Here is a 5,347-nt window from a genome sequence, read left to right on the forward strand (position 1 = left end):
GAACACAGAGCCATCTTTTCCCTCTTCTTGGACTCCGTGGCTCTGACTTTCTGGTGATCAGGGGTCTTAGGCGCAAACTGAAGTCTGGGGAGTGTGGAGGAAGTTACTGAGCCCCCCTCACAGCCAATTGATCTGGGCCTCCCCCTCCGAGACCGCTGACTCCGTGCAGCCCGCCCCCTCGCCCCGCAACGTCCATGCGATCAGCTCTGGCCAGCTGGAATGACTGACACCCACTTATTACTCCTGGCTGCCCCTGCCTGGCCCCTCTCGAGGCTTTTATTAGCCCCTCACTGGGCATGTGGGCTTGAACAACACCTCTCCTGGAGCCAGCCTCACGAGGATGCTTCCACACATGAAACCACAGGCACATTTATTGTTTTTGAAAGAAAGGAAAAACAAGCTCATAATTGACATCAAAGTGGAATATGCCTCTGGTTTGGCCACAGTGTATCTTTTCTGCAAGGCAGGAGACAGTTCCACCACGTGGGAGACCCTGTTTCTGATGAAGAGCTAGTCCTGCAGCTATGACTGGCTCCTGGAGGACTCCCTCGCCCCAGCAACCATTTGTTACAGTGCCCACCCAAGTGCTCCTGGAAAATGTCCTTGCAAATTGACATCTCATTGGGGCCCAACGCGTTTAAAACCCTGGAACAGCGTTGCAGGCCCCTGCCTCTCCTAATGCAATAATACTTGCCGAGAAAAAAAAAATCAGCCACAAGCCCCAGCCTTGCCGAGGAGAGAAGTCAGATGGAGGTGGTTTTCAGCAAATTGACAAACTGAGCTAAACTTTATTTAATTTCATTTCAAAAAAGGATGGATCTGGAAATAGCATTGCTGGTTTCACGTGTTGGAAAATCGATGCTATGATTTTTTATCTTCCTTTCTACTCCCTTGCCAGGGGCTGGTATAATAAGTCATTTGGACTGGCCAAGCCAACAACCAGCTCCTGCCGCTTACCTGGTTTATCATCACCACTCCCAGGGGCTCCAGTGACAGGCAGGCCTGAGGACTCCAGCTCGCGCCCCAGCCAGAAGCTGGGTGTTTTCCTGCAAGGAAATATTAAGAGGAGCTGGAGTTGTGGCATAGCTACTTAAGCCACTGCCCAAGACACGAGCATCCCACATTGGAGCTCTCGTGGTGCAGGTTCCTGACTGCTCCACTCCCATCCTGCTGCCTGCTAATGCACCTGAGAAAGCAGCAGAGGGTGGCCCAGGTGTGTGGCCCCTCCCACCCATGTGGCAGACCTGGATGGATTCTTGGCTCCAGGCTTCAGTCCGCACAGCCCAGTTGTAGTGGCCATTTGGGGAATGAACCAGTAGATGGAGGATATCTCTCCCTCTCTCTCTCTCAAATAAATAAGTAAATCTTTAAAATAAAGGAACTATTAAGAGCTTGGTGTTTACCACTTCTCTGGGCCAGGTATAGATCCACGTGCCTTCTGTGCAATGGACCCCTCACCATTCTCTGAATTAGGTACTTAAAGAAAATCTCCATCTCACAGAAAAGGAAGCCGAAGCTTGGGGGAGTGACCCATGGAGCATGAATCCAGGTGGTTCAGTTTCAGAGCTCTGGTGGTGGTGGTGGGGGGAGGCGGGGGGCGATGGCAGGTCTGTGCTGAGCCCCCTGCTCACTACTCCTGGAACGGAGGTGGTGGCAGCACTGCTGGGGGTGGGGCGGGGTACACAGCTGTCCTCTGAAATGGGTTGCTCTGCTAGATGCTGCTCTTTGTGCACCGAGGAAAGCTATTGTTCGGCTCCAGGGATCTGCCCTTTAAGGAGCTCTTCCTTTGTCCCTGGGGAGCCTGGAAGCCCTCTGTTCTCCCTGGAGCTCTTAGTCTCCAAGACAACCACAGGCTGGGAGGAGAAGGGAGAAGAGCCTTGGTCCCCAGGGAGACCACGGCCAGGTGCAAAGCTCTCCCCCACCCCCCCGCCCCAGCCTCCCCCACCACCAAGCTCCTGTGCTGCCTGGCTAGACTCACCTGGAGGGCTGCACAGGTGTCTGACCTTGCTCTCTAGCTGCAAGGTCACACAGAGAATCCTTGAGATGAGTGGGGTTCAAAATCCAGGCTCAGACTCATTTTGGGAAGCAGGCAAGAGTTAATTCACAATAAATCAATTTGTCAAACAAGGAGTACACCATACCCCTTGTTCAATTGATACAATAACTCTCCATACATGATTGGACTCCAGCCTCTGTCCCCATGACCAGCTTGTCACACCTTCACCTGGGTAGAGGAGGTGCTAAATTTGGGGGCTGTTTTTCCACCCTAAGTCCCAACAGGTGCACACATCTGCAGCAACAGAGAAGGGGAATGCTTAAGGGAAAGCCTCCCTCTCTTAGAAATAGCAGCAGGAGTGAGTGCCAGTCACAGCTTCTCCCCAAAAAAACCTTAGTGGGTTCAGCTTGATAATTTGATGAATCCAGGTAGGACCGCTTTGTCATACGGTGCAGAGTGGGCCAAGGCCCTTTCTGCTGGAATGCTGGCCCCTGTCTTCCTCTCTCTGAACCCCATGCTGGGGAAAGATGGAGAAGGATTTAGCCATCCAGAGCACGAGCTCCAAAGGCAGTGAACTCACAGAAAGTGGTGCGGGCGTGCTGTCTCGAGACTCCAGCTTTCCCACCTGTAACAATGGGCTGTCTGTGAATGAGGATCTCTGGACATTCTAAGATTCTGTGATTGCAATTCCACACTCCCAAGCCCCTTCTACAGCATGCTAACAAGAAGGCAAGGGCAAAGTGAGACAGAGAAGAAGCTACTTCAAAACGTTCGTGCCAACTTGGAATGAAAGCTATGTTTATGTTGGTGCAAAATATTTTTTGAAACCCGTGCATGATTTTTTTTTTGTAATACACATGCTCCACAAATTTTTGAAGACCCCTCATCCTTGGAGACGAAAAAGTGCTGGGTAAAGCTGTGGTTTCTGTGTGAGCCCGGGTGTAGGACCGGGATTTGCTCACTTTCTCTGGAAAGCGCCAGAGAGTCAGTACACCATCTGGGTTCTGGGGGCCCCCAGTCTCTGCTACAAGCACTCCACCCTGCTGTTCCTGCAAAGGCAGCCGCAGACTGTAGCATGACGCATTGCCGCATCCCAGTAAAACTTTATTTACGGACACAAACAGCTAAATGCTATCCCATGTGAACATGCTCTGATGTGTTTTGTTTTCCTTTTGATTTTTTAAAATTTTATTTATTTATTTGAGAAGAAGAGACAGAGAGAAAAGTCTTCCATCTGCTGGTTCACTTCCCAATTGGCTGCAATGGCCGGAGCTGTGCCGATCCGAAGCCAGGAGCCGGGAGTTTCTTCCAGGTCTCCCACGTGGGTGCAGGAGCCCAGGGACTTGGGCCATCTTCTACTGCTTTCCCAGGCCTTAGCAGAGAGCTGGATGGGAAGTGGAAAGTGGAGCCGCCGGGACTCGAACCAGTGCCCACATGGGATGCCAGCACTGCAGGCAGAGGATTAACCTACTGCACCATAGCGCCGGCCCCCTTTTGATATTTTTTGACCATGTAAGAAATCAAAGCTGTTTTCATTCACAGGCTGTACAAACACAGGGGCCACAGTTTGCTGATCCTTGGTGCGGAAGCCACCGGAATCTCAATCCTGGAAGATGAAGGCCATTGACCACGCAATGCCCCACCAAGAGGCAGGGCAGCCGGCAGAAAATGGCTACACTTGACTTGGTCCTGCTGGCGAATTCTCTCTCCTGTGGTCACCCACTGGCCACCCACCTGCACCTTCAATAACCAGGAAGGGCCCCCTTGACCCTCCCCCTTCTGATTTTGCTCTTGTCGCAGCTCCCAGGAGTATTGTTTTCATGGGAATCCTTGGCCTTTTGAGTAATCTTTCAGGACAAAAGAATTAAAAGAAGCGGCAGCAGCTGGCATCGTGGAACAGCAGGTTAAATGGCCACCTGCGACACCAGCATCCCAGAGCAGAGTGCCAGTTCAAGTCCTGCTCCTGCAAGATCCAGCTCCCTGCTAATGCACCTGGGAAAGCAGCAGAGGATGGCCCTAGCACTTGGGCCCCTGCACCCATGTGGGAGATGCAGATGGAGTTCCAGGCTCCTGGCTTCAGGAGCGGTTGCAGCCATGTAGGGACACGAACCAGGAGACGGAAGATCTCTCTCTCTCTCTCTCTCTTTCTCTCTCTCTCTCTGTCTCCTTCTCTCTCTCTCTCTGCCTATCAAATGAATCAATAAATCTTAAAAAAAAAAAAAAAAAGTAAATGCCTCAAACCGCAGCCCCAGAACTGCCCCTGGACAAAGCTGCTTCCTGAATGCATTGGCGAGAGCACCCCCGAGGACAGCGAAGTCTTTTGCCGAAATTTCTGGAGGTGCTGACGTTTAGGAAGTCACTCCCCCTGCCCCCCGCACTTGATAGCCATCTTCCTGGAGTTTTACTTTCAGGGCCACGGAACCTTTATATGTGAGAAGTCAACCCAGGGCCCAGTGCGAAGCAGCATGAAAACAATTTTCATCCAAGTAACACATACCATGTGGCTCCAAATAATCAGCCATCGCCAGGCCGATTGTGAAAAACCATAACACCTTATCCACCCCCTCGTCTCTCCTGGGCCTGCTGCCGGGAGGCAGGCACTTTTATGTAAGGAAACTTTTCGTTGAAATAACATCTACAAACCAGATCCTTGGTGACGTGCTTGGTGACATACCTGAAGGGAGACTGTTTGTAGCCAGCACCGGGGAGGCCTCAGATGCCGCTGTACACCCCCAAAGTTAGCACCACCTCCACCCCAAGGCCAGGGAGAAACTCAAAGCCACCTCCTCAGGTGTTTCCGCCTCGAGTTCTGAAGGTCACCTCCATGTGCCTAATTCATGTAAGTCGTTCAGGGATGGACCCATTCTAGACTCTTTGGGCTTCTTCCTGTGATAAAATGTCTAGCTTCCTCTCCGCAGCCCCCACTTCTGATGTAGGCAGGCAGATAGGATAAACTGGATCAGGTTTGTGAGCTGGAAGGCCATGCCTTCACCACGCCCCCTGTGTGATCTCATACCCCTACCTGACCCCCACCTGTATGCCCACTTGCAATCATGTTGAGTAACAACTCCCCTTTGGAAGTGGACAAAAGGCCTTGTTGCCCCGCGCCTTTGGGCTGCCCGCTCCATGCTTTCCTGCCTGCGTGCTTGTTCCTCGTGGCTCGCTTCTGGTCTGCTCACTTCCTGGTATGGACCTAACTTTGCTTCTAGACCTCTCTTTCTCCTATAAATAAAGCCCTCACTCTCCTGTGCATTTCTCTCACTGAATAAAAAGCTTAAAGACTTACCATGCTGGCCTATTTGAATGCTGGTCTATTTGAGCCAGTATTCAGAATTCTCTGAATATGTGGCA

This window comes from Oryctolagus cuniculus, chromosome 18 (assembly GCF_964237555.1).
Source record: "Oryctolagus cuniculus chromosome 18, mOryCun1.1, whole genome shotgun sequence".
NCBI classification, from domain to species: domain Eukaryota; kingdom Metazoa; phylum Chordata; class Mammalia; order Lagomorpha; family Leporidae; genus Oryctolagus; species Oryctolagus cuniculus.